The following is a 23,542-nucleotide window of genomic DNA, read 5'->3' on the forward strand; positions in this document are numbered from 1 at the left end:
GAAGAGACATACGGCAGTCTCAGAGATGAAATTACACAGGCCTAGATTCATTTACCTCTCACTTTTCAACTCTGATGATGTGCGTTAAGTTCTGTTATTGACGCCAGTTACCATTCAGACCTTATACACTTTAAGGCTGGATAATGACACTGATTTACCTAATTATTTTAGTTTGATAAAACAGGGTTTCTGCGGGTCTTAAATTTTCTTAAATTCTTAATAAAGTCTTAAATTTAGTTAAGGCCGTAAAAATATAGTCTTAAAGGGTACAAGAAAGTCTTAACTATGATTTCAAGAGGTCTTAAATTAGGGGATGGAAAGACAAAAATTGCGATATAGCTTAATGTGAGGATTAAACTTCAAAAGCTGCTGTGCTGCTTTGTGTACTGCTGTTACCGGGGAAACGCTATATTTCAGCCGTTCCAAAAGCGCCACTTGCTGGCAGAGAATGAATTTGCATTTGCAATAAGCCCATCTGCTGTTTTTGTTCAGACCAATGTGAAAATCAACCCATATTTTTACACTGCAAACACACAGAGTTGTAAATGTGAACTGGTGGATTAATAAAATAATGCAATATAAAAATCTAAACAATTAAGTAAAATATATTTATATGTTATTTAATTAATATAATGATTGTTTTATAATTCTTGTTTAAATTCATACAATAATTGATTCTTTTGACTCAGTTGATTCTTTTGACTCTTTTTGAGGCTGAAATGTGAAGTTCATCATTTTATAAAACATTTTGTTTTTGTGAAAGCCTGTATCTGAACTGTAAATCATGCTTTTTTTCACATGCACTAAAACGCTTGGATTAACAGATCAATCTTGGGATGTTAAGAATCAATACCAGATTATAAAAAAAAGAAAAGTATTACACTTTCATTAGCTGCACACTTGAAAGCGGTTCGGCATTTACTGTGTCCTCTCAGGTCTTACATCATTTCTGTGCTATTTTAAGGCGATTAATAGAGCATGGTCTTTTCGTTTCTTCTGTCAAAGTCAAAACCGGAGCTGATTTTATTATGATCCGCTCTGCATGGAGTTCAGCGTGTTCATTCAGGCTGATGGGAATGGCTTTTCAAAGCTCACATTGTTTGAGATCCGTTTCTACAGTCTCGGCGCTTGTTGCAGAGGCTTAACCAAACCTTGGGGCTTTGCATGTCCCTGGTGAAAAGCGCCTCTTGTTTTTAGAAGTAAGCCATCTAAAGACATGGGTGCCTGGGGTCTGGAGCCTTCTGTGATATCGGGCCCTTCGAGGTTTCTTTCATTTGCTTTGAGGAATTAAGTGTCTTACAAAACGAGAGCCTTAAGACTGCGGCGGGGGCTCATGGGAGCAGTGGGGTGGAGAGAGCAGATGAGCACCTGCTCGCTGCCGCTCTGCAGGTGATGCCAGAGAAACGCTTTGCAGGGAAGAGACTGCAGGCGAGCTGAGATCTCTCATCAAGGGCATTCATTCTCTACCACTAAATAAGATTAATGAAAGCGTCTAATCTCTCTCTTTTTTTCTGTCTCATTCTCACTGTCCCACACACAGGTGGGTGATGTAACTAAAATCATGTGTATCATCACCACACCATTTTATATCACAGCCGCAGTACTTTAAACAAAATACTTATTTTCAATTAAAATTCCTCAAAAAGATTGATTTAATAAATAATCTCGTAGTAATGCATATGAATTAAATATTTCACACAAACAAAGTCATCTTATTTTATTAGCTTCTAATTATAGATTGCACATATTGGGACCATATTGGGTATTAGCCAATATCTTTTTGGTCCGTTTTGTTTAAATAAAATTATCTGTGTGTATATAGAACAATATACGTTCTCTGATATTGAATATTTAATTTTTATTTCTTAAATCATTACATTTATTTAATTTCCCATAATTTTACATTTTCAATTACTTTTGGCATCACCTAGCACTTACTTGAAGTTAATATTTCATCATCTAGCACTATTTAATATTAAATATTAAATAACACTAAAAACACTGTTAAAATGAATAATCTAATTGCAAAATGAATGTCCAGCTTCCATTCTGTACATCTTTTATTTTATTTTATTTTATTCACATTGTTTTTGAATTGTCACTTGTTTTTTATATGTATTATTGACAGGAATCTGCACTGACCTTTCAAAATAACAACTGTCCCATGCTGATGTATAAATTTCCAGAGTAAAGGCCCGTTCACACCAAGCACGATAACTATAAAGATAACTATAAAGATAACGATATTAGCGTCCACACCAGCGAACGATATCGTGTTTATTCACGTGTGTCTGCCACTTTAAATTCTCGAGCTCGTTATAGCAGGATGGATTCCGATTGGCTGTCAATGTTTGTATCGTTCATCAGCTGGAAAAAATCATTCTGAAAGTGATTCCAATCATATCGTTTCTCTGTGCCTTTATCGTTATAGTTGTAGTGTGGACTCTGCTATTCTTTAATATTGAGAACGATTTTTAGAACTATATCTTTATCGTTATCTTTATAGTTATCGTGCTTGGTGTGAACGGGCCTTAAGTCAAAGATGCACAGACATTACTCTTCTGGGTTTAGGTCTTGCTCATGCTGTGACCCGATCCTGTTCCACATCTGATAAAGCTAACTTTTTTGCTCAAGTTTTGTACAACTTACTTAGCTGTGCTGTGACTGCATATTGATCAGAGATGAATATACAGTAGTCGCTCCCTATAGACCTTATTATAAATCTACGCCCTGCTTTCCAAAATTCTCGTCTAAGAGCTTTTAGAGGAAGTTCTGCCCAGACTCCTAATGATCCAATACCTAGTTCAGAACCAGACCACTATAGAAAGCAACAGTGTGGTTCAGGGTTTTCTTATCCTATCCATTTTATTAGTAGAGAAAGTAAGTCGGTCTCTCTACATTCTCAAACAGCGTATAGATTTGTATAGCTCAATACTTTGCAGTTCACTTTAAATATGTAATGCTTTATTCTTATAATTCCTTAGTTAGAGTCTTGTGAAGCAATGATGTTGTAATTAATTTTCAGTTTGTAAGTATCAACCAGAATTTTGTTATTTTATTGTTAAACAGTAAATGGCAAACAATAAATGTCTATACTGTTTAAAATAAATTATAAATGAATCATTTATTTACATAAATCAGTCAGTCATTTTATTTGTTAGTAAATTTAAGCATCACAACATTTTTATAAATTATTTATAATAATAGACAGCAATATACGTCCACTGGTATTCATCTTTTTGCTGGTTGGGTTGGTTCAGGGGAATTTTTTGAAATGCCTATGGAGAAAATGAATGGGTAAAATGCTTTGGGAACCACGACTACTGAAAAAGTTTGCACTCACTGTTCAGCTCTTATTGATGCCTGTGTAGTCACCCACAGATCCTCTATGTGCCTACCAGTCGCTGACATCAATATTATTTCAGCCGTCCTGTTCGCCGCCCTCCCGCTCCTCCTCACTGTTGATGGATGACCCCGCTGATAAAGAGATGCGGGACTGCAGTGCAGCGTCATGCATTTTTCCATTACAAATGCAGATCTGGAACTTCTGCAGCAGCTAACCAAATGGAAAAGAGATGAATCTCCTTGTTCCGGTGTCCTTTTTTTATGTAGAACAGCAATATATCTTTTCACAGCGATATTAAAATCTCTCTTTTATTTTAGATGTGGGTAGTGAGGCATTGAATTCTATAATGGTCCGGTACTTTATATATGTCAGAACCGGCAATATCGAATAAAGCATTCATCGATCATTTTCATGACAAAACGACTTCTTGCTGTGCGATACAGGTTGAGACTAGAAGGGGATTGCAGGTCTTCATGGTCTTGTCTCAATCTGAGCAAGACTTTTTAAATCACTTTTTGTGTTTCGCTCTGTGCACAGGCTTGAAATAAGATGATCATAGTTCCTTTTTAACACAGAGGTGTTAAAACATTTGTAGACTGCAAACATCGGTTTCATTTTTGTTTCAGAGTGATTGCCATTTTCTGTTAAAATAAACAAAATCAAGAGAAACTTAAAATTAAGCATTTCAGCTAAGAATATGTGACCCTGGACCACAAAACATAAGGGTCAATTTTTCGAAATTGAGATTTATGCATCATCAGACAGCTGAATAAATAAGTTTTCCATTGATTTATGGTTTGTTAGGATCAGACAATATTTGGCCGAGATACAACTATTTGAAAATCTGGAATCTGAGGGTGCAAAAAAATCTAAATATTGAAAAAATCGCCTTTAAAGTTGTCAAAATTAAGTTCTTAGCAATACATATTACTAATCAAAAATTTTAATATATTTACAGTTGCAAATTTACAAAATATCTTCATGGAACATGATCTTTACTTAATATCCTAATGATTCTTGGCATAAAAGAAAAAACGATAATTTTTACCAATGTCACAGTGCATTTTTGGCTATTGCTACAAATATACCCCAGCAATTTAAGACTGGTTTTGTGCTCCAGGGTCACGTATAGTTTATATATGATATTTATTAATGTAATTTTACTAATATAATTTTTCAGTTATTTAAAAAATATAAATATGTGATTTAAAAACAAATATGAAACTGTATTTGATTGTGTGTAAACTTATATTTTATATATATTTTAAATATATTAGTAAATAAATGAATATGTATTTATTTATTTACTAATTAACTAATATTCTGGATAGCTCTCTCTCTCTCTATATATATATATATATATATATTAATATATTAATAAGTAAATAAATTATATTTTAGTTAGTGAACATGTATTTACTAACAAATATTCTGGATATCACTGTTTTATTTATAAAATACATGTTATTTATTTGCTCTTTTATTCATTGATATTTTTTATTTAAATATATATATATATATTTCTTAAATAACTGAAAGTGATATCCTAAAAATACCAATTAAAAGAGTGAAATTTTTACTATTTTCCACTATTTGGAAAAATAGTGAAGTGATCAAAAAAATTAAAATTGTGAACATAACACAAATAAAAGTATTGTAAATTGTACTTAACGAAAATGTCAAAAAAAAAAAAGCTGTCTGAACTATATTGAACAAACTGTCTTCAAAACTATAGTTGATAATTATACAGTACGGCGCCGGAGTCGCGTGATCACAAGCAGCTTTGAACTTGATTTTCTGTCTTTTCAAATTATTTTCATTGGCGTAGATGGATACACAAACTGGGTGGCCAATATTTGTCTGCAGCATAAGTTACTCTGTTTAAATGGCTGAATTGCAGCCATGCTGACATTCTGCTGCAAAAATGAGTGGTGTGATATAATGATGGAATTAAATTATGTCTTTTTCCTTTAGCATCATTTATTTTCATTATGGGCGTGACATATGGGAAGTCTCTGGGTTCAGTCGGCGTCCTGTGGGAGCGGGGACGTAGAGTGTGAGTTCATTATTGAATTTGCTGTCAATATAAATAAGTGCAGAGAAATCTAAGGGCAGCTGATGTCCTATCGTCTCCCATAACACAAATCAGAGCTGAAACCCCGGAGGTTTGGATCTGTCCTGATAACGCTTCACCTCTGCAGACTCGTCAATAGTGCCAATTATGTAGATGTGTGTGATTTTTGTCATGTGGCCCGGGTGGTGCAAGGAAAACCCAATACATGTCCTATCTGGCATGTTAACCGCCTGAGGGCCTCTATTTTAATCTGAAGTTTGCCAGATAGTCCTCCATTTGTTGTTTAAGGCCTTTGACAGAGCTTTAATAAAACTCTAAATGTATCTCGTATCAAAAAAGTGTGGATTTTGGGAAAGAGGCTTGTTGAATCAGTTGCTGTAATCACATTTTTTTTCTGTTCGGCTGAGAAGTCGCATGCTGTCAATGATATTGCAGATCTTTACCCAGGGACCCGGGCTTCTACAGAGCGTGGTGTTATCTGGAATATTCAGTGCAGATGTGTTTGACGGCATGAACACTATCGTTTTCTGAGGCAGCAGTGAACGGCGGTGGTATCTGATCCGCTTGTGTCGGAGGAGCTGAATCTGTGCTGCAGCAGACTGGCTGATTGGGATCCAGAGCACTGCGTTTTCATGAAAATTAGAATATCACAAAAACAATATGCCAATAAATCAAGAAAATCTGCACTTCTGGATAAATGAACAGAAAATAGCAATGGAAGTAGAAGTTGTATCCACTGGGGAAGCCACTCTGGCTCTTTTATTAATAAATGACTTGTGGTTTAGAAGTATTCAGTCACATGACTTTGATGAATATTTGGAATTTGTTCAGTAAATGAGTTTCCATCATATTTCATGCACATCTCTTCTTATAGAAGATTATTTTGCTTTTATCCGCCTTAAAGAGGTCATATGATGCAGCTAAAAAGAACATTATTTTGTGTATTTGGTGTAATGAAATGTGTTTATGCTGTTTAAGGTAAAAAAAAAAAAAAAAAAAAACATTATTTTCCACATACTGTACATTATTGTTTCCCCTCTATGCCCTGCCTTCTGAAATGCGCCAATTTTTACAAGGCTCATCGCTCTGAAAAGTGAGGTGTGCTGTGATTGGCCAGCTATCCAGCACATTGTGATTGGCCGAATGCCTCAAGCGTGTGACGGAAATGTTACGCCTCTTAACATATTGTGATGCCCTGTCCAGCAGGAGCGACGAGACATAAACATAAAAACCATTATAAACGTGATATAAACATGAATTATAGACGTGTCTTCTTTTGGAAGGCCAAACAAAGTAGTTTCGCTTTCTCAACGAAACAGCGTCACATACCGCGGCCTTGAGTGAGCGAAGGCCAGAGGCCTTGAGTGAGCCGTGGCTGGCTTGAGTGAGCAGAGGCGGGCGGCTTGAAACGGATTCTACGAAGGAGCATATCTTGGGCTTACAGCAACCACATGTGACGACCCCGGGCTGGACTCTGCTTCGTCCATGGTGAAAGGCAATTCGGCGATCCACAGCGCGAAGTTGATGTATTTCCTCAGCGACCAGCACGGATTAGCCCCAGGCATGACGAAGTGGATATCGTCCTCTTTTGGAAGGCCAAACAAAGTAATTTTGCTTTCACAGTGAAACACACAGCATCTATACGACATGGCGGCGGCAACATCAATATACAACGACAATGGCGGTACGGCGTGGAACATCAAATACCCCTCTTTGGATTTGTGAAACGAGTTTTTTCAGGGGGGCGTGGATGAGTGTCAACTTTTATAAAGAATATCTCTTTGGATTTGTGACTTTGTAGTCTTTGAACTTTACGTATCTTCTTTATTCACCAAGAGCTTGTAACACTCCAAAGTTTGCGCAGCCTTATGACCCCTTTAACCCTGTCCACATCTAGACGCCGACGAACAGAAATCTCTCTCTTTTGTTTGCACGTGTCAATGTTTTATGAATAGATTAAATGAATGGGACAAAATTAATCTTATATTCATTATAAAGATCTAAGCCTCAAGCATCGACGACAGATCACTGTTTTTCAAAGGAAAGCTTATAAAGAATGTATTTGCTAAATTTTTGTAAGCAGTACACATCAAAACATGAAGAATCAAAACGCAGCACATACCAGATTTGTTGTAATAACCGGTCAGAAACATAGACATAATATCAGAAAAATGGTTGCAGGAATCTCATTTTTCATGGTATCTTCTTCAGATTTGACATAGAAACTCACGAGACATGTGACTTTCAACCCATTACCCAGGACTGATTTCATGTATTTTTATATGAAATAAAAAAAATCAGTGTGGTACAATTTTTTTCAGGGCACTTCAGTGTCTATAAATCTTAATCTTTTTGAGCATTATCAGTTCTGGATGATGAAAAGTAAAGCCCAAAGGGTCTTCTTTCCAAAGATACCAAAATTGTGTGTGTAACACACTGAAGTTAGGAACTGTTAGGTTAGGTATGGTACTTTCAGCTGTGAGTCTCATAATGGGGATGCTGGCTAACAGGTTAATTAAGCATGTGCAGTTTATGTAACATTTTTATTGTTCAAAAGTTTGGGAAAGTACTTTTTTATTTATTTATTTAATTATTATTATTATTATTTTTTTTTTTTAATAGGAGTAATACTTTTATTCAGCAAGGATTCATTAAATTGATCAAAAGTGACAGTAAAGGTTTCTGTTTCAAATAATTCCTAAACTTTCGATCAAAGAATCCTAATAGCATATTAAAATGATTTCTGAATGATCATGATACTGAAGACTGGAGTAATGTTGCTAAAAATTCAGCTTTGCCATTGCGGGAATACATAACATTTTAAAATGTATCCAAATAGAAATCAGTTATTTTTATTTGTAATAATATTTAAAAGTTTACATTTTGAACAGTATATATTGTTTTTCTTTCTTTTTTCAGACTTTTAATTGTTTCTGTCCATTTTAAGGTTAAAATGGAACTTTCTATTATATAGTTCCAAGTATAGTGACATTTTTTGGCCAAGACATAACCCTTGAAGAGCTCTTTCCCTTTAAGAGTATATTTTATACCACACACACAAAAAGTCAGTGTTCTGTTATTATGAGGACATTTTTTATTTGTGTTATGATGCCTAGATTAGTAAATAGTGCCTAGAGCTCAGGTGCAACATGTCCGTGTCACTAGTGCAAAACCGCTGGTTTCACATCTGTGCACTAAATGAAATCAGCATGTTTTTTGATGCTTTATAGGGTTATGGGGCACATATGTGTGCTGGTATGGGGCTAGAGAAGGACTGTTATGACCCAGAGCTGTTTAGACTGCCCTCTGACCCACAATGCCGTCAGCCTGTGAATCAGCCCTTTCCTGGCTGGTGGGCAGACCTTACGTGGCATTAAACATCAAAGCTGCAGGTCGGTAGAAGTCATTTCCACTAAGCTGAGAAAAGATCCCGGCCGTGTCTCATAAGGGCCTGAAGACGTTCACTCAAACCGATGCTAGGGTTCGGTTCTGAATTATGTAAATCAGACCCTTCCTCTTCCAAATCCACTTTGATTTGAACCATATTTTAACTTGTGGAAATCTGAATAATTCAACAGTCCAAGTGACTTTTTTTATAATAACAAAAAGAATATTTAATAAATAAATGGAATATTAATTCATTTATTATTATTATTATTATTATTATTATTATTAATATTAATAATAATAATATTATTAATAATAATAATAAACAAACAACAATAACAAACAACACACAATAATAATAATAATAATAATAATAATAATAATAATAATAATAACGAATCAGTCAACAAACCAAAATGAGCCATTAAAATAAATTATTTTATTTGATCTTTTATTTTATTTGATCTTTTTGTTTTATTCACCCTCCACATCAGCCAGTTTTTAATGGTTTGTTTTGTTTTACTTTGTTTATTAGTAGTAGCAGCAGCAGTTGTATTAATTAACTACTAATAAAAGTAATATTGTTATTCATCTTTTGGTTGTTTTTGTTTGTTTATTTACCCTCCACATTAGTCTGTCAGACTTTCATGTATGCACACAGTTTTTATGAGGTTAGATATCTCCGAATAGCTCTAAATTAACTTCTCCTCCCTTAAATCGGCCGTGCAAATGAACAGCTGTTTTGTTCACGCCATTGCTGTGCAGAATCGCATCAGATTGTTAATGCTCACGCTTGCCTGTTTGTAATCAGTAAGGCCTTTATACAGTATAAGCTGAATAGCAATGCATTCTGCTGCAGTGATTTCATCAGGCCGTTTGGCAGTGAGATTAGATGTTGGAGGAAACGGTAGATTAATGCTGTTGGTGTAATGAGAGCAGGAGTTGTTTGTGTCAGTGTCCTCTCTGCACCTGCAGCCTGTCGGGATTCAGCATCAGCATGCTGGAGATGCAGTGGACCTATGAGCCGTATTCCTATTTCTCATTCTCTGTTTTTGTGGGTTTTGTCACAGTAGTTTATCTGGAGTTAGTTAAAAAATAAAGCACTTTGGAAAAGCTGTCTATTTCTCGTGTTTCTGACACTCTGGTGCAATTATTTGTCTGGGCTGGTATGTTTAAGATGAAAGTCGACACTATCAGTCTTAAAATATTTCTTATTCGAACAGCAAATTGGGGAGATATCTGGACTCTCCGGTTTTTTTTTTTTTCCTTTGTTTTTGTGCAGCCATTAGCCTTTAATTTGACTGCACTCAAGACACTTTTGTGCCGGTCACTTCCATCATATCCAATTGTTGGTTGAGAAAGAAATTACAAAAACTCACTGGCAGAACAGTTTGCCCACAGATTAAATTGTTTTCTTGACAATATTTATTGAATTACTTACTTAAATAAATGTTAATTTCTTTACATATTTATTTATTTACTTATATTTATGTGCATATTCACATTTTAATATATATATATATTCACTTATTTACTTAAATATTTATTTACTTATTTATTTCATATATTATATATATATATATATATATATATATATATAGCAAATAAAAAATTAAATAATATATATATATATTCACTTATTTACTTAAATATTTATTTACTTATTTATTTCCCTTATTACGCAAATAAAAAAGGAAATAAGTAAATAAAACGCATATTTATTTACATGTATGTGCCCATTCTCTCACACACACACAAACACACAATTTTCTTATTCATTTATATTTATTTAAATATGTAAATACATATGTATTTATTAATTTATCTATATATATATATATATATATATATATATATATATATATATATATATATATATATATATATATATATATATATATATATATAAAATAAAAAAAATATATATAATAAAGATTAATACATAATATTATATAATTACTGAGATGGATGAATGGATAGATTTACCTATTTATTTTTATTTTGTTATAATAAATATTTACATTTATGTATTTTTAATATATTTGTTTATATGCTATTTCACAAAGGTGTTTTATATATTTTTGTGTTTCTTTTGCGTTGTTTACTTATTATGCTACACACAGAAGTTGTTTAAAAGGATTATTGGTTTAATCTCTGCTGATAATTGTTGCTTAATTTACTGTCCTATATTTTTTTAGCTTTGCTGGTTTTATCTTAGGATTAGTTTCAGGCATTTTTCATAAGAAAAAAGCTGTAGTGTGAAGTCCAGCACATGTTGATCTCAGCAGGAGCTCTGATCCTGATTGTGTTTTTGGGTTGGACTCATCTCTTGTGTCCCAATGGCCTGATTCCATCATAGCTGTGGGCCATATGGCTCAGTCATGTTTTCCGTCTGTGCAGCAGGCGATAGTTTCCACTGCCATGACTTCATCACCCCGTCCATCATATATTGATCAGAGTGCAGATAATGAGTCTATGAAACCCAGACAGATCACATGCGATGCGACGGATGGGGAAATTAGAGTGACAGTGTCGTCTTGCATAATAGTAGCATTATCTTACCTCGCGTGCTGTTCATTTAGACTGCTGTCAGTCTCTCAGCTGCTCGTGTGAAGTTAAGAAGCTCAGATAGGTAGACCAATTCGATTCAAGCTCGTAGTGTTGGAATTTGATCAGACAATGATTGATGAATGAGGACATTGCAGGTCTCTAATGGTGCTTTTGTCATTCAGTTTCTCACACAGAATCTGTTCCTACAGAACTCTGAAACATGTCACAGAGATCCTATATTGAATTTATACGCCTGTTATTTGTCATTTGTCATCTGTCATTTGGTTGTACATTCAATATGAGTTCAGAATTGCATAGTTTCCACATCAGTGTATCAGGAATATTACTGATACCTAATGTTTAATTACACTAAAATTTTAAATGTGTCATTTTACAGTGAAATCTGCAATTCTATAATAAAGAATTAGCTGTATGGGATAGATGGATAAATAATGCTGCATCAATGTCCTGAGATAAGAAAGAATTATAAGAATTGTAGATAGAATAATTAGAAATAATCAATACATGATAAAATAAAAAAGAAAATGAATAAACGAATAAATACATGATAATTGTTTCTTAAGTTACTGTTATATGTTGTTTATTTCAAATAATTCTATTTACAATAAACTGCTGGTGCACCTTCGTTAGATTTAGACCAACATTCTGGGTAAAATAATCTTTGGTGTTCAAGTTCTGCATTCAATATCAGCACCAGATTTGATCCTATCATAATTCCTTCCTTTAATTATGTACATAGTTATTTGCATGCATCCAGAATGCATGACCTTTCCGTAACCTCACATTTAGACAATTATAATAACTGCAGATCCCAATCCCATCCAAATCAGTACATGAAATCACAGACGTCCTGTGTTAATACTTATAACTCAGATGTCATTTAGCAAACTAATCCTGTCCGAATAGTGCTTTTCTCTCTAATAGTATTCCTTAAAGCTGTTTCATCTTATCTCTCAGAGAGGCACAGGAGAGCGTCCCAGAGGGCTGAGATCTGGAAATGTAGAGACAGGTTGATTTAATGCATCTCATGCTGCCTTACAGAGACTGGGAATGGAAGACACTGTCACTATAGCTGAATAACATCATTTCTGTATCAATCTGTGTGTTTTACCCTCCCCCTCTTTGCAGTGACTTTGGTTTGAGGTCTGAATGTTAGTGCATAGAGCCCAATTAATACAACATTACCCTCTATGGATTAGAGGCTGCATGGTTGGAAAGACATTTATTTCCCCCCCGACTCTCCCTTTTTGGATCAATGCAGCCAATTTTGAAAGTCTGCTACACGTCGCTGTAGAAAGCCAGCCAGCGTGCTGTTCTGCTTGATATGTTGTGTAGTAAGTCCTCCTGTGGCAATTTCTCTGAACATGGAGTCGGTTCCGAATAAGTCCCGAGGCGTCCACTGTCACTCGCTCATTTGAAAGTAACAAGATGTCCTGTTTTGGAAACGAATAAGTGTCTGAATACTTTTTGGTGCCACTGTAAGGAACTGTGTACACTGTAAAAACTGATTGCTGCGAGTAGTTATAAGTAATAATATGTTTCAGTAAAAAAAGTGTTTGTACTTGATTGAATTTATGTTAAACTTTAGTTTAGTTTAGTTAATTTAGATATTTAAGTAATCTGTTTTAAGTTATCTGATATAGCTGATGGAAATGCCATTTATCGATAAAATTTCCCAAGTATCGTCACAATATTTTTCTGTTTAACTTTAGCGCATAAATTCTACTGTATATCGATACATAAAATGACACAAAAAGTGGAAACAAGAAAAGGGGCTTTAACGCAAATACATGTGGTGTCACATGACCACATTAGCATGTAGGCAGTGTCCTTGTTCATGGTGTTGCTCACGATAAAACGTGTATAAAACTGTAAATAAAACCGTCTATGTGATGCATGCTTGTTGCATCTTTTGCTTTTAAAAAAATGGAAAACAAATATATGTACAATTATTTGCTATAAATATTTTTTCATTAAATGTTCCATTCTCAATTTTTGTCTGTATTTTAGTAGTCAAGTTTACTTAGCAGTTTTTTTCTTTTTGAAAATATGACTACTGAAAAATACTAACAAAAAATGTTTAATGAAGAATTTTTTTTTTTCAATTTTTAATTTTTTTTTAGAATGATGGAAATATATTTATGAGTTAAGTTTACTTGTATTTTTTTTTCTTTAAAAGTATAATTCATAAATATATTTCTATCATTATTAAAAACAAAAACAAAAAGAAAACTTCAATAAATGTTGTTTTTTTTGTCATTTTTGTCAGTGTTTTCAAAAAAAGACATTGCGAAGAAACGCTAACATTTCTAGCAAATAATTACATTCAATTAAATAAAATGTATATGTGATGCATACTTGTTGCATAATTTATTTTCTTTTTTTTTTCTTTTTTTTTTAAATGAATAAAAAATGGAAAACAAAGTATTATATACAATTATTTGCTGGAATTTTTAATTGAATGTTCAGTTTTCCTAAAACGTATAAATGTATATGCATGCTTGTTGCATATTTTCTTTGAAAAATGAAAAGAAAAAAAAAGGTGAAGACCTTAAATCCTGTGTAGTTATCAGTATTAAGGTAGACAATATGGTTTGGAGAAACACTCTAGCGTCATTTATTTGCAGATGCCACTTGATTTATATCCAATGCTACTGAAACCATACATTTTAAGAGTCTAAACATGTCCAAATACACCTTGGGGTCACTGTATGTAGCAATTCAAGCATTTGTCATGTGAGCTGCTCCAAACATGTCCTCTCTGATGCAAAGCAAGGTGTTCAGATCTGCACACCAAATCATACGCAAAAGAACCTCACTGGAAAGGTAATCGCTGCTGCCTACTGGTTTGTGAATGGCTTACTTGGAAGCTTTAAAGAAGTGAAGGTGAAAGCGAAGTGTCTCGTATGTCATAGAGCAGCAGGCCAGCCACGAGGTAGGTGTCCTCCTCAAGAGGATGGGCGTCCTATAGAGAACCATCATGCTCTGCCTCTTCAGTACACCACTTCATTTTCTGAATAAGGGCAGAAAGCAAGGATGAGCAAGGATAGTTCAGCCAAGCGCCGAGTTATTTGACAGAATGCAGCGCTCCGCAGGAAAGCCAAGGCAATCTGTTTCTCAGGGACCTCTGTCAGCCCAATATAGAATAGTGCCAGATTTTCAAATCTCTATATCGCTTTTCATTCTTTTATTTTCATGGGACTAATGCAATATAAATTCTACTTGTGGGAACTAATCTATGTGCATTTATCTCTTGTTACAACTGAAATTTTTATGCTTAAAACTTGTACAAAAATAACGGCAGTACACATTTTTTTTTACACAAAAAGTATTCTCATAGCTTCGTAAAGTTACAGTTGAACCCCTGGTGTCACATGGATTATTTTACCGATCTCCTAAGAACCCTTGCTGTATATGGGAGGGTCAGAGAGCTGTCAGAATGCATTAAAAATATCTTAATTTGTGTTCTGGGTTTGGAACGACATGAGGGTGAGTAATTAATGACAGAATTTTCATTTTTGGGTGAACTATCCCTTTAATGCTGCATTTGCATTAAGTTCTGCCAGATGTGCGCATTTGTCTAGAAATCTCTATTAAGATTTTATAGCACAAATCTCTTGCTTTGAGGAGCACAGTGTCCTCATATGAAGCCAAAATGTTAGCACACAATTGTCTGTTTTGTCGATTGGGTTTCTTTCCCTGCAAAAATAGAAAAAAAAGAAAAAAAAACACACACATTCAAGGTTTTGTGTTCCCAAACCTGTATGAGATACAAAAGCACCATTACAGTTGAAATTCCAAATCTTCTGAAACCATATGATATCTTTGTGTAATGAACTGAAGTTTGTCTGTTTCTCACAGAAAGCTATTGCATGACTTCAGAAGTCATATGGACCGCTTTTATGGAGCTTGTTTTGTCATTTTGGAGAACAAAAACATTTGTCTTTAAGTATATATTAGGAAAAAATTAGCCGTTCCTCAGTGTTTTTTCCTTTTTGTGCTAAATGATGACAGAATTTTCTTTTTTGGATAAAGTTAACATAAAAACACATCTCAGAGTGTTCTGGTGTCCATGAAAGATTAGTGGAAATGTCTCTGGTTCCTCTGCTGACTGTCTGAAAGCACGTGCTCTTTCAATCCAGTGTCAGTGACTGGCTGGGTCCTGCTGAATCTCTGAAAACGTCCTTGCGTGTAATAAAGGTTTAATAGTTTGAGTCATGGCCCCATCTGCCGCTCTGCAGCGCTCAAGACTGTTTATCCCAGCACACCGTGACCTGCTCTTTCACTACAAGTACACACATGCTGAGATGTCAGGGTCTACAGGGTATGTTCAAATCGCTCAATAATAGACTTCACAGGGTCTTTGGCCATCAATAGTGTGATTCCATATCACAGGGAGCGTTTATGTTCAGTCTGAAGGGTACTACAAATGACATAGGGAACAAGTGTACATCAGTGTCATCACATATCATATCACAGGAAGTGGAGAAGGAAAGTTACTACCCAGCAGTCATTGTATACTACTTCTGTAGTACACAAAATTTGGCTAAAATAAATGATGACCCTCAGATGTGGTTTTTACACAGTTCTACACAGGTATAAAATGTGACTCCTAAATGCAATATAATGACCATGGGTCACACAAGAGTTGAATTAACCAGATCACATTAATTTCTTATAAAATATCAGTAAATTGAGGATTTTGAGGATGTTGTGTTATACTAGTATTAATAATGATAATTAAATTGAATTATATATTATGTTATATTGTGTTATGTAACAGTTAAGACAAATTAAATTAACCGAATCACATTTATTTTCACATCAGACATTGCAACAGTCACTTACCACTAAATTGAGGGTTTTTTAGCATGTAATTATAAATAAATATATTTTATTAAATAATCTTTATTTACCCTTTAATGCAACTTTTGTCCGTGCTGTAATGACCTGTTGTTGCAGGTAATTATAAATAAAGATTTTTAATGAAATATTTCATTTATTCTTGAAGGTTACTTTGCGTCTCTCTCATGGGGCAGATTCAATATCGTCCTGAAGCCTGCGGTGCATATGCTGGTCATGCTACACCTCATGTAGGTCAGCCAAAAGCTTTGAGAGGTGAGCAATGACTGCCGTTAGACTGTGTGCACCATACGGTACTTTGTTCAGATGAGCTATTTAATATGATCTGTTGTTATGTATGAGATCTGCTCCGGAGCTGTTGATGTATTAGCCTACACTTTGAGCATTTGGTTGCATAGGGTCTGAAACATTGAACGTAACATCGTCCTACATTTGTCAGATGACCTTGCAAGATTAAATTCATTATATCAGTTTTATCATACCCTGTTTATTTTTTATTACATGGGACAAAGACGTTAAGATGTGCGCATCTAAAGAAATTTACAAAAGTGATTTTATGTCCATAGAAAGCACATTAAATGCAAGTAAAGTGTCTACTTTTAAGGTTTCAAATAAGTTTTTGGAGGATAAAATGTCAAAATTTGGTTGTAATAATGTTACATTGTCATTTAGTGTAACACAATATATATGTAAAAATTCAAACAACATGCTTATTCTGAAATATACATATTAAAATATATAAAAGAATAAGGGAGCATATAAAATGTTATTGTGTTTTAACAACAACAATTTAAAGCAGTGTTACACTTTATTGTTTTTATGCTTAAACCCTTTTTCGTCTTTAACCCACATCCATATTTATTTTGATTTCTATGAAAGTTTGTTACCACCATAGGATAAAAATAAAAAAGGGTATTGCATCCTTTTATCTTACAATTCTGACTTCTTTTTTTTTTTTCTTCAGAATTGTGAGATATAACCTCAGGACTCATGAATACTTTGTATAACATGGCGAAAACAAAAAGTTGTGAGAAGAAATTCAAAATTCTGAGGGGAAAATTGCAGGAAGTAATTAAGAGCAGAATTGTGAGATGTGCAGTAAACTTGCAATTCCGAGATGAACTTGATTCTGAGGACAAAAGTAAGAATTATGATATATATATATACTTGCACAAATAGATTAAGGTGTGCTTTAACAGTTGAAGCTGTAGTGTGCAGTGTGCAGCCTGTACACTGCATGTCATATCTCCTTCACAGCACTTGCTTGTAGAAATGAAGCAGGCATGACATAATCTGTGTTGACACATCTCTGTATCAATTAAGATTGCATTCACTGCCAACACAGTGATCGTGTGTTTAAAGTACATGACAACAAGCACTGTTCTTCCCGATCTCTCTCCCCGTATCATCCCAATCAACAAGAGTGTCCGTGTTCGCTGGGAGAGCATGCAGTTACGCTGAGCTGGAATCTCACTTGTCATGGTGCAGTGGAATCTTATGCACTGGAAAGAAATGTATGAACCTATAAATAATTAAAAAAACTAAAATATTATTATTTTATTATTATTTTATTTTCTATTTAATTAAAATAAGGTAAACGGAATCCATAGTAGACAAGTGTTATTTTAGTATCATCGAAATACTATCATAATTTTTGTAAGTATTTATATATTATACAATTATCATTTTAGTATCATTGAGATTATAATTAATATATAATATTTATATAATTAAATAAAACAAATTTAAATTATAAACCATTCTATTACAACTAGATTAGTTTTAAATGCTGCTTTTGCAACTAGATTAGTTTTAGTTAACTATAATAACCATTCATTATACATAGCCTTAAATGTATCATTAGGGAAATCCCCAATACTTTCATTTTTAAATATATTTAATTGTATATTTTAATTACAAAATAGGCCACATGAAGATAATATACAGAGCCCTCCACACACATTTTCATGCATTTATGTTAATAAATTAATTGATTTTACCCTCATGTCATTTCCAACCTGTATAACACATGTAACACAAAAGAAGACATCTTGGAAATTGGCACAATGTTTTCTGCATTCAGTAACTTTGTGTGAGGAATGAAATCCCCTGAAATCCCCTCTGCTGCTGTTATCAGAATTTTTTTTTTTTTTTTTTTTTTTAGTAGACGATAGCCATTAGCTTCCATATTATGGGGGAAAACAAATACTGTGGAAGTCAAAGAAAGAAACTCATACAGTTTTGAAAGACATGAGGGTGAGTAAATGACAGAATTTTAATTTTTTGTGTGAAATGTCTCTTTAAGTATAAATGAGAGAACAATTATCAGTGAGCTAGTACATCTCATTTCCATGAATGAGATACAGAAGCTCTGACTTCTGCCTTATAATATCCTTTGGGGTTTCTTGGAAGAAAGAAAATTTGGGGGTCAGTATATGGCTGACTGTTATGATTGTTGAGTCAAGAGCAAAGTTACTGGGTTGCTTTTCTCCACATGGAGAGAGATGCCAACGAGGTCCTGTGAGGCGCATGAAAACTGTACTTTAGTTGCCAGCATAAAGGTTTACCAAACTTGTGTTTGTCCCAGTAAGGCAGAGAAAGCTTTGCAAGACCCATGGCATCTTCCTCCACGAGGCTTTATTCCTGATCAACCTCATTCTGCAGGAAATCAGTCAGAATGGAAGAACAAGCATGTCAAATGTTGAGCGATAGCAAATTGGTCATTTTACTCTTGTGATTATCTCCAACAGTGTTTAGTTCTAACTTCTTTTAATCTTGCCCGTTTCAGGCGGATAAAAGTCCGATCAGACTTGTGCAACACGACACGGGTGACTGAGAGAAAACACAAGCGTGGTTATGGATCATATGTCAGCATTAGTTTTCCAGAACGGCTGTTGTAGTTTTAAAAACATGATTTATTACATTAAATACATGATTTATTACAGACATACTGAGTGCAAGTAGTAATTAATGATGAGGATGTAGGTGAGGAAGAGGGCAGGAAGTAGCCACTGCTTTGAAGTGCTACACTGCTTTTTCCAGGCACTGTGCTCTGTGGTTATTCTAGTTATATGAATGCTGTTCAGGCGAAATGTATGAGGGATGTGCAAAACCGCGTAATTTTGAAAATGAGGTTGCCTGAGGTTGCCTGAGCAACTTGCCGACTAACCACCTCAAAATAGTTCAATCAAAAATTAAAATTGTCATCATTTACCCTCATGTCAATCCAAACCTGTATGACTTTCTGTTAGGGCTAAATAATTTAGGAGGGAAAAATAACTGTTTAGATAAAAATTGTGATTATGATATTTAAACTGATTTGATTTGATTTAGATCAATTATCAATATGCTAAATAAACAAACAAACAAATGCATAATAATATTATTATTATTATTATTTTTTAAACAACACAATAAATGTATACCTATTGTAATAATACTATTTTTTGTACAGTAAAAAGCTTTAAAAAATATGTAATTGTATGCAATTTTAATGTAAACCGTACATTTATAATGCTAACATTTATATCTTAATTTCTTAAAAAAAATAAATAAATTGTAAATATCTTTTGTGTTCCAGTCATACAGGCTTGAAATGATAATTGGTGAACTGTCCCTTTAAGGAAGGCCTTTATAATTAGTTTGATTAGACTCATTTCTTAGGGGGCTTTACATGTTATTTATTTATGCTTTCAGAAAAAGTTACATGGACTGTGATGGAATGGAATACTTTAAAAGTGGAGCTTTAAAAGTAACAACCTTACTAATTAAAGCATGCTAATTGAAGCACTACTTCTAAGAATATCACAACAACAACAAACTTAGAGCTAATTTGGAGTTTGACAACATCACAAATCAGCTAGTTGGTTGTTGAATAACTTGTTGACAATCATGACTCATCCCAAACATGTTTTAAACACACACTGCCCAGAGTGTGGAAATTTGTCCTTGTACCAACCTGTTGGGCATTATCTATTAATATGCTGGCCATGGCTCCACACTAGTTTTCATTCAGGTCCCTGTGACAGAGTGAAAACACCCTGCAGATGCCCTGTCCTCCAGTGTCCTTTTCCTTCCGTTCCCTTTCCCTTACACAACCGAGACATAAGAGCAGCATTCCTGATCTCGAGATATGTTTGGAATGGTAATATACTCAAGATGAAATGAAGTCAGAGCCAGTCTTAGTAGGCCACGATGAGCATCTGCGGCACACAAGATGATTTAAGCACTATTCAGACTGGATTAGTTGTCCAAATGTCATTTGAATTTAAATGAAAAGGACATCTGTGATCTCCTGGACTGTTGTTTTATCCATTAAGTTGTCTTGAAAAGCAGATTTACCACATACTTTAACGCATACATAAATGAGTCAAATATTCTTTTAGTCTGCTTGTGTGCACTTGTGCTTTGGGACATGTCTGAAATAGCATAATTTTTGTTTTTAATAAACGTCACCTCCTACACACAGAGCTAATAACAGAACTGCAACATCTCATTAAAACCGCCGTGCCATTTACACTTTCCCTCTATACGTCCTATACCATATGCTAATATTTTAGTCAATTCTCATTCTGGAACCACTAACCGTAAACACTCTATATTAGTGTGAAATGGAGTCGTAATAAGCCAAACGCCGACTTGCAGGTGTTTTTACAGAGGACCTGAGGGAAAGCGCCCCTCTGACAGAATGAGTGTAAGGAGAGGAAGCGCTTTGCTTGTGCTTGTCTGTGTGCTGTGGTGTGTTTGGATGCTGGATGAAATAAGAGGAGGCTCTTTATGTGGACTTGTGCTGAGTGAGTCTGCCTCAGCATCCAAACTTGATGATTTCTTCATTCTGCAGGATGCTGGAGTTTCTCTGGATCGTTGTTTCTCTCATCTCTTTGTTCTTGCCATTTTGGTGCACTGCTGCAATCTTGTTTACTGTAGTAAAATCAGTTCGGATCCACAGCCTGTGATGTTTGTGTTTGCCCTTCTCTTTTCCTTCACCTCTCCTTTACATTACTTTAACTTTTTTTTCTTTTCCTTTTGCTTTACATTTCTTATTTTATTTCCTTACCATTTTCTTTCTTCTTTTCCTTTTCTTTTTGTATTTTCACTTCCATATCCCCTTTTGTTTTTAATATTAATCTCTTTGTTCGTTTTCTTTCTTTTTCTGTTTTCATTTACTTCTTTTTATAGCTTTTCCTTTACCTTTGACCGATCTTTTTGAAATTTCCTTTTGCTTTTCCCCCTTTCCTTTTGCTTTGCCTCTTATTTCCTTTCCTTTTTCATTTCCTTACCTTTTTTTTGCCTTTCATTTACTTTTCATTTCCTCTTTAATATTCTGTCTTTAATTTTATCACCCCATTCATTTCCCCCTCCTTTTCTTTTTCACTTTTATTTAATTTCCTTGCCTGTTTTTACCGTTGTTTAATTTAATTGGTTTTTATTGTCTTTGCTTTGCTTTTCCTCTTTTTGATTTTCTTCTTTTTCTGTTATTATAGTCCTTTTCTAAAATTTCCTTGCTCCATTTCTTTATTTTCTTCTCTTATTTTCCCCTTTTCTTTTCTTCATATCACTTTTTTCTTTTGTAATCTGTCATTTCTTTACACTTTTTAAATTTATTTTCTTCTCTTTTTTATTGTAATTTATTTAGGGTTGCAAAAAGGTTGAAAATGTCCAGTAAATTTCGGAAACGTTCCAGAGATTTTGGAAACTTTTCAGGATTTTTTGGAGTATTCCAGGGTTTTTTTGGAAAGTTTCCGGAAATTTACCAGAAATTTTCCACCCCTTTGCAACCCTACATTTATTAAACATTGTTTACATTTCCCTTTCTTTGCTTTCCTTTTTCCTCTCCCTTTTCCTTCTCCTCTCATTTTCCTCTTGTCCTCCAGACATGCTTGACAAACTGATGGCTCAGTATTCTCACAGCTGCTTGTGTATGCGTTTGGCTCCTGCAGGAGTAAATTGCAGTGTGGTTGTGGAGAGCAGGTGAGCAGAGAGCAGTGCTGGAGGCTTTGGCCTCTGAGCTCCCCATTAAAAGGATCAGACAGTTCTGCACTACACCACACTTCTCAAACTATCACGGTTCGTGCAGGCCAAAGTACACAAGAGGAACATGACCTCAGCATCTATTCATGTCAAATAATGGCCTTAACAAGCTATTCTTCTCTCTCTCTTCTCTTGTTTGTGTCCTCACCATTCTCTCTTGCTCCTAGCCATCCACTCTACTGTGATGAATGGATAAGTGTGTAGAATATTATATTATATCGGTATCAGGGCTTCCTACCAGTGTTTTTGTAATTTCAGAGAGCCATGTGATCCCACGACACCTGTTTTTCCCTTTAAGAGAAAGTATTTTACTCCTCATCCAGCTCCTTTTAACAATTGATATGCTTGTACTGGTAACTCACAGGTCTGGCTTTGCTGAAACAAACCACTCAGAGGCTTATAGAGAGTTATATCTACAGCTCACTTTGTTTGGTTTCTCATATACCACATCATTTATCAATAGGATGTTTTTCACTTTGCTCGCTAACTCTCATACAGACCAAAAATGTAAGTTGTTATTCACTGAGATCTGAATCAGTCTGATTCATGAGCAAATCATTGGTTGATTTAGTGACTTTTTTTTATTAACTCACATTTGTGTTAATGCCAGTATTCTTACTAAATAATCACTTTAGTTTGATTATGACTTTATCTTATATACAGTTTTTTATATGTGATTTTGAGATTTATGAGATTTATACAACATCTGAAAGCTAAATAAATAAGCTTTCGATTGATTTATGGTTTGTTAGGATCAGACAATATTTGGCCGAGATACAAATATTTGAATATCTGGAATCTGAGGGTGCAAAAAAATCAAAATACTGAGAAAATCACCTTTAAAGTTTTTCAAATGAAGTTCTTAGCAATGCATAAAAATCTATCATTTTGACCCATACAGTGTTTTTTTGGCTATTGCTACAAATATACCCAAGCAACTTAACACTGGTTTTGTGGTCCAGGGTCACATACATACATACATACATATGTGTGTCTGTGTGCATACAGTAAAATATCATATTGTTTATTATATATATACTTTTTAACACGAATACGGTGACACTTTAGTTCAGGGACCAATTCTCACTATTAATTGATTTCTTATTAGCATGCCTATTATTAACATATTGGCTGTTTATTAGTACTTATAAACCTCATATTCTGCATGAACATATTCTACATCCCTAATCCTACCAAATACCTAAACTTAACAACTACCTTATTAACTATTAATAAGCAGCAAAATAGGAGTTTATTGAGGCAAAATTTTT

General features: G+C 34.3%; 1 long non-coding RNA gene across 1 annotated transcript in view; it reads left to right on the forward strand.

The window, feature by feature from the left end:
* The window catches only part of LOC122146191, an 84,649-nt gene that overhangs the window by 48,681 nt on the left and 12,426 nt on the right, over positions 1–23,542 (forward strand). The window lies entirely within an intron of this gene.

The sequence above is a fragment of the Cyprinus carpio genome, chromosome A9 (genome assembly GCF_018340385.1).
Source record: "Cyprinus carpio isolate SPL01 chromosome A9, ASM1834038v1, whole genome shotgun sequence".
Lineage (NCBI taxonomy): Eukaryota > Metazoa > Chordata > Actinopteri > Cypriniformes > Cyprinidae > Cyprinus > Cyprinus carpio.